Source organism: Hemiscyllium ocellatum, unplaced genomic scaffold (assembly GCF_020745735.1).
Source record: "Hemiscyllium ocellatum isolate sHemOce1 unplaced genomic scaffold, sHemOce1.pat.X.cur. scaffold_352_pat_ctg1, whole genome shotgun sequence".
In the NCBI taxonomy this organism is placed as follows: domain Eukaryota; kingdom Metazoa; phylum Chordata; class Chondrichthyes; order Orectolobiformes; family Hemiscylliidae; genus Hemiscyllium; species Hemiscyllium ocellatum.
The window spans coordinates 550,847-557,955 of NW_026868451.1; the positions used below are offsets into that span (position 1 = coordinate 550,847).

Consider the following 7,109-nt stretch of genomic DNA (forward strand, 5'->3'; position numbering starts at 1 on the left):
CTGTTTCCCATATCTCACTGACGCTTGGATCATTTTCTCCAATGTGCCAAAGAACTGCTGTGTTCAGTCACATGAGATCCCAAGGTGGAATCTCCTAGAAACCCACAGATTTCCCCTTGAATTGACTGCTGATGTCCTCAAGGGGTAATATGTACAGTAATCCTGGGCCACGAGGAGGGAATGGTGTGAGTTTCTCACTTGAACTGATAGTGACAGATTTTATAAACTTATATTACAGGATATTACAGGTGGATATTCAGATGGTAATCTCAGTAAATGTTCTACAGATTTCCCCTTGAATTGACTGCTGACTCTGAATTACTCAGTATATCAGGACCTGGATATTCGCATTGTGTGTGTGTGAGTATTGTGTTCCAGATCAATCCCATTTGCTGCTTAAAAATTCTCCTTTGAATCATCGCATTCTCTCAAAAGGTCTTCCCAAACCTTCACTGTGTCATGTAATCCTTTTATGATGACCTGATGAGTGTAAGGTTTATTATTTGAATGTATCATTTTTGTATAAGGATGTCTCAGAGAGGGAGCAGAATATTCTTAAAGGAGAGAATAACCATTTTGAGGGGAGGCTGTTGTTGATTGGTATCAATGACATAGGAATAGAAGAGTTCACATTATTGGATCATTGGAATCTCTTGTGGAGTAGAATTGACCTCCATCAGAGGGATGGATTGTACTGGCACTGGAAGGGAACAGTTGCTAGTGCTATTCAGGAGGCATTAAACTAGTTAAAGAATGTGGGTAACCCCAGAGGGAGAGTGAGGGAAGAGCTAAGTCTGACGCTGGTACAGTTCAGACATCAAACAGTCAAGACAGACAAGGGCAAGGCACAGAATGAGCAGTTACACTGCATTTATTTCAATGCAGGAGGCCCGATAGGTCGGGCAGAGGAGCCCAGGGTATGGTTTTGAACATGGCATTGGGATATTATAGCAAATACAGAGGCATGACTTAATGATAGATAGGACCAGCAGCTTAATGTTCCAGGGTATGGATGCTATAGCAAAGATAGAAAGGGGGCAACAGAGCAGGGGGAAAGGTTTTTTGATTAGGGATAACATTACAGCTGAGTTTCAAGAGAGTATTCCTGGCAGTACATCCAGGCAGGTTATACAGGTGGAACTGAGAAATAAGAAAGGGATGATCTCCTTATTGGGATGTTACGATTGACCCTCCCTCACCCTTCTTCCCCCCCCCCCCCCCCCCCCCCCCCCCCCCCCCACTTCCGCAATAATCAGTAGGGAGTTGAGAAGTAAATTTACTAAGAGATCACTTTTCTGTAAGAATAGTATGGTTGTATACAAGACTTGACCTTCTGTGTTATTCATTCACAGGATGAGGGTGTCACTGACTGGGCCCAAAGGGCAGTAAAGAGTCAACCACATTGCTGTGGGTCTGGAGTCACATGTAGGCCAGACCAGGTAAGGATGGAAGATTCCTTCCCTGAAGGATATTAGCAAATCTGATGAGGTTTTTTTTCGCAACAATCAACAATGGATTCATGGTCTTTAATAGATTCTTGATTCTAAATTTTTATTGAATTCACATTCCACTGTCTGCTGTGACCGGATCCAAACCCTGGGCCCCAGAACGTTATCTGGGTATCCCGATTATCCATCTCGTGACAATCTCACTAGGCCATTTGGCAGGGGTGAGTGACTGAGGTATCTTTGGGGCAGCACATCAGCACCAAAGATCCCATGGTCTCTGCAGAAGATAGAAAGGGCTGGGGAGAGAGATATATACCTGGTGGTGGGGTCTGACTGGAGGTAGTGGACATAGCAGAGGTTAATGGAGATGATTGGGTGGCAGGTGAGGATCGGGGGATTGTATTCTTATTGTGGTTGGAGGGATGGGGGGAGGGCAGAGGTACAGGAAGTGGAGGATATGCGTTGGAGTGCATTGTTGATCAGATGGGAGGGAAATGCGATCCTTGAAAGAGGAAACCTTTCTGGGATGTCTTGGAGTGGAATTGCTTCTCCTGGAAGCAGATATGGCAGAGGCGGAGGAATTGGGAGTACAGGATCACGTTTTTACAGGAATATACTCGAGGGTAATCAGAAGAACAAAAAGGGGACTTGAAATATCTCTAGGAAATAGTTGAAGGAGAATCCAAAGAGGTTCTACAAATACATTCAGGATAAAATAATAACCAGACAGAGAATAGGACCCCTTAAAGATGAACAAGGCCATCTATGGAACAACAGGAGGTGGGAGAGATACTATGCTATTCTATTCTAGAGAATTTGGAGAAATAAATAGTGATAACTTGAAAAGTGTCTATATTATAGAGGAGGAAGTACTGGATGTCTTAAAAAGTAGCAAGGTGGATAAATCCCTGAGACCTGATCAGGTGTATCCCAGAAATTTGTGGAAAGTTAGGAAGGTGATAGCAGTGCCCCTCCCTGAGGTATTTATATCATTGTTTGTGACAGATGAGGTGCTAGAAGATGGGTGCCATTATTTAAAAAACGTGGTAAGGAAAGGCTAGGGAACAAGAGAGCAGTCAACCTAACGTCAGTGGTAGGTAAGTTGTTGGAAGGGATTCTGAGGGACAGGATTTACATGTATTTGGAAAGACAAGGATTGATTAGGGATAGTTAACATAGCTTTGTGTGTGGGAAATTTTCTCTTTCTCTCTAACTTGATTGAGTTTTTTTGAAGATGTGACAAAGATGATTGATGAAGGCAGACTGTGGATGTTGTCAATATGGACACTGAATGATGTTCCACAAAGCAGACTGGTTAGCAAGGTTAGATAACATAAAATGTTGGGAGAACTAGCCATTTGGATACAAAACTGGCTTGAAGGTAGGAGGCAGAGGGTGGTGATGGAGGGTTGCTTTGCGGACTGGAAGCCTGTGAGCAGCAGTGTGCTGCAGGAATGGATATTGGGTCCTTAAATAATTGACTTGGATGTGAATATGAGATATGGTCAGTGGGTTTACAGAAGACACCAAAATTGGAGGTGTAGTGGACAGTGAAGAAGGTTAGTTCAGAAGGCAACAGAATCTTGACCAGATGGGCCATTGGGGCGAGGAATGGCAGACTGGGTTCAATTTAGACAAATGTAAGCTGTTGGATTTTGGAAAGGCAAATCAGGGCAGGACTTATACACTTAATGGTAAAGTCCTTGGGAATGTTGCTGAACATAGAGACCATGGAGTGCAGGTTCATTGTTCCTTGAAAGTAGAGTTGCAGATAGGCAGACTAGTGAAGGTAGCGTTTCGTATGCTTATATTTATTGGTCAATGCATTGAGTACAGAAGCTGGGGCGTCAAATTGTGGCTGGACAGGGCATTGATTATGCCATTTCAGGAATTCTGTTTTAAGTTTGAAATTCCCTGTTCTGGAAAGGATGTTGTGAATCTTGAAAGAGTTCAGAAAAGATTTACAAAGACTTTGCTAGGATTGGAGGATTTGGGCTACAGGGAGAGGCTGAATAGGCCAGGGTTAATTTCCCTGGAGAGTCAAAGACTGAGAGGTGACTTCATGGAGATTTATAAAATCATGAGGGGCATGGATAAGGTGAACAGCCAGGGTCTTTCCTCCCAGGTTAGGTGGGTTCAAAACAAGATCACATGGGCTTACATTGAGAGGGCAAAGATTTAAAACGGATCTAAGGGGCAAAGTTTTCAAGCTGTGTGTGGTGTGTGTGTGTGGAATGAGCTGCCAGATGATGTAGTGGAGGCTAATAGAATTACAACATTTGAAAGGCATCCGATTGGGTACATGAATAGGAAGGATTTCAAATGCTACGGACCAATTGCTGGCAAATGGGGCTCCATTTGTTGAGGATTCCTAGTTGGCATGGACAAATTGGACCAAAGGTCTGTTTTTGTGCTGTACATCTCTATGACAGTAATAAATGAAGATAAGATGTGTTCCTCTTTTGTGGAGAGCTAGCAGAAGCACAGATAATTGTCCTTGGAGCTGAGAAGGTTAAGCAGTGAGTTTGACCAGCTGCAAATTTGTTTTGAGGATATTTAATCTACAGAGAGAGGGGAATTGTTAACAATGTCACAATTTTAGTAACTATTTTCAGGTAATTGGTAAATAATATGTGAACATTATTTTATTCAGTAAGTTCTGAGCATCTGGAACAGTCTGAATGGCAGCTGGACACAGACTCAGCAGTTATTAATAAACAGATTTGGAATTTTACTTAATGGAAGATTTGGGGGGCGATGGGCAAATGGGAAGGGAATTGGGACAGATTTGCAGCATCTCCAGAGGGAGAGAGTACAGCCCAAATGGGCTGAATAGCCCCCAGCCCCTGTGCTCTGTGATACTGCCCCACTCACTGTGAATGTTGAAGCTCATCCCAGGGCAGAGAGAGGGAGGATCCCACCACTCACCTCACAATGGGCCCCGGATGATTGATGTCAGCGCAGGCCAATAAAGCCAGAGTGCAGTACTGGAGGACCAGGTCGGACCAGTTTGTCCTTCAACCAATCGGAGTTAATGAGGGCAGCCTCAAGGCTAGAACTAAAGAAAGGCACATATCGCAGAGATTTGAGAAACTGGAGGACATGAGATAGGGAGCGTTCTGTGGCTGGAGAGGAATTATATAAATAAGGAAAAGTTGTGAAGCTAGATGAGGTGACAGTGATCGGGAGAGTTGTGAGGATAGAGGAATTTAGAGTTAGTGAGGATTAGTCATAATGTTATACAGCAAGGAAACAGGCCCTGTGGTCCAACCAGTCCATTCTGACCATAATTCCAAACTGAACTAATTGTACCTGCCTCTGCTTGGTCCACATCCATCCAAATATTTCCTATTTATGTACTTATCTGAATGTCTTTTAAATATTGTAATTGTATTCACAGCTACCACTTCCTCTGGAAGTTCATTCCACATATTTTTTTTAAAACCCTAATGTCTTTTCTCAAATCTTTCTCATTTCTTCTCAAAATGAATGCACCTGAGTTTTGAATCCCCCTCTCCCCCGGCTATTCACCTTGTCGACACTCTTTCTGATTTTATAAACCTCTAATAAGGTCACCCCTCAACCTCGTGTATGCCAGTGAAAAAATTCCCAGCCTATCCAGCCTCTCCTTAGAACACAATCCCTCCATTCATAGCAACATGCTGGTAAATCTCTTCTGAACGTGCTCCAATTTAATAATATCCTTCCTATAGCAGCACAACCAGAACTGGACAGAGTATTCCAGAAGATGCCTCCCCATGTCCTGTACGTCCTCAACACAACGTTGCAACTCCTGTACTAAGGCCTGAACAGTGAAGGCAAGCCTGCTAAATACCTTCTTAACCATCTACATGTGACGCAGACTTCAAAGTTGTGAAGCCCTCGGTCTCTCTGTTCCCATATCACTACTCAAGGCCCTAATTTTATTGAGTGTAAGTCCTGCCCTCGTTTGTTTTGTCAGGATGTTATATTTTGCATTTATTTCAATCCAAACATTTTTGAGTTTAAAAGCAATAGGAATATAATTAAGAGGGAGATCAGGAGGCAAAAAAGGGATGTGAGATCGCTTTGGTGAATAGGGTTAAGGATAATCCAAAGGGCTTTTATAAATACATGAACAAAAGGCTAACTAGGGAGAAAATAGAGACCCGCAAAGATCAGCAAGGCAGCTATTGTGTGGAGTTGCAGGTGATGGGCGAGATAGGAAACCAGTATTTTGTGGCAGTGTTTACTGTGAAGAAGTACATGGGCGATATAGAATGTGGGGAAATAAATGGTGACATGTTGAAAAATGTCCATATTACAGAGGAGGGGGTGCTGGATGAGTGGCGAAGGAGCTGGTGCAGGGGAAAAGGAAACACATTTTTGGATCGTTGTGATCTCCTCTGGAGTAGAGTTGACCTGCATAAGAAGGATGGATTGTACTTGAATTGGAAGGTATCTAATATTCAGGCATGGAGATTTGCTAGTGATACTCGGGAGGCATTAAACCAGTGAGGGAGTGGGTGTAAACCCAAGAAGATAGTGAGAAAAGAGGTTTGTCTGAGGCTGGTCCAGGTAAGGGCAAGGCACAGAATGAGGTCCGACTGAGCAGTTGCACTGCATTTACTTCAATAGAAGAGGCCTGACAGGGAAGGCAGATGAGCTCATGGTATGGTTTTGAACATGACACTGGGATATTACAGCAATTACAGAGGCATCACTCAGGGATGGATAGGACTGGCACTTTAATGTTCCAGGGTATAGATGCTATAGGAAGAATAGAAAGCGGGACAGGAGAGGAGGGGGACTGGCATTTTTGATTCAGGATAGCATTATGTTTTTGGTTAGGGAGGATATTCCTGGGAGTACGGCCAGTGAAGTTATTTAGGTGGAACTCGGAAATAAGAAAGGGATGATCACCTTATTGGGGTTTTCTGCATGAGTTTCGTCTGGGTCCTCTGGTTTCCTCCCACAGTCCAAAGATGTGCAGGTTTGGTGGATAATCCAGAATGAATTGTCCATAATGTTCGGGGATGTGCAGGTTGGGTGGATTATCCAGGCTGAATTACCCACAGTGTTCAGGGATGTGCAGGTTGGATGGATTATCCAGGCTGAATTACCCACAGTGTTCAGGGATGTGCAGGTTGGGTGGATTATCCAGGCTGAATTGCCCATAATGTTCAGGGATGTGCAGGTTGGGTGGATTATCCAGGCTGAATTGCCCATAATGTTCAGGGATGTGCAGGTTGGATGGATTATCCAGGCTGAATTACCCACAGTGTTCAGGGATGTGCAGGGTAGGTTGGATTATCCAGGCTGAATTGCCCACAGTATTCAGGGATGTGTAGGTTGGGTGGATTATCCAGGCTGAATTCCCCATAATGTTCTGGAATGTGTAGGTTGGGTGGCTCTGGGAAATGCAATGTTACAGGAGGAGGTTAGGAGGCTGTCAGGGTCAGTATCAATGTGATGGGCTGAATGACCTGCTTCCACACTTCTGGGATTCTCTGGTAATTCTACTAGTTTTAAAATAGTTACATAAAATAATAGACCAGATCTACAAGTTAAGGTTCTGAATTGCACAAAGGCCAATTTTGATGGCACAAGGCAAGAACTTTCATCTAGCCCCTCAAGCCTGCTCTGCCATTCAATAAGATCAGGGCTGATCTTTTCATGGCC

General features: G+C 43.7%; 1 long non-coding RNA gene across 1 annotated transcript; it reads left to right on the plus strand.

The window, feature by feature from the left end:
• The first annotated feature begins 254 nt into the window (after window positions 1–254).
• On the plus strand, window positions 255–5,187 carry LOC132813236 (uncharacterized). Its single transcript, XR_009644026.1, has 3 exons — window positions 255–360; window positions 1,353–1,439; window positions 5,165–5,187. It is a non-coding gene; the product is annotated as an uncharacterized LOC132813236 (long non-coding RNA).
• Window positions 5,188–7,109: the final 1,922 nt, after the last annotated feature.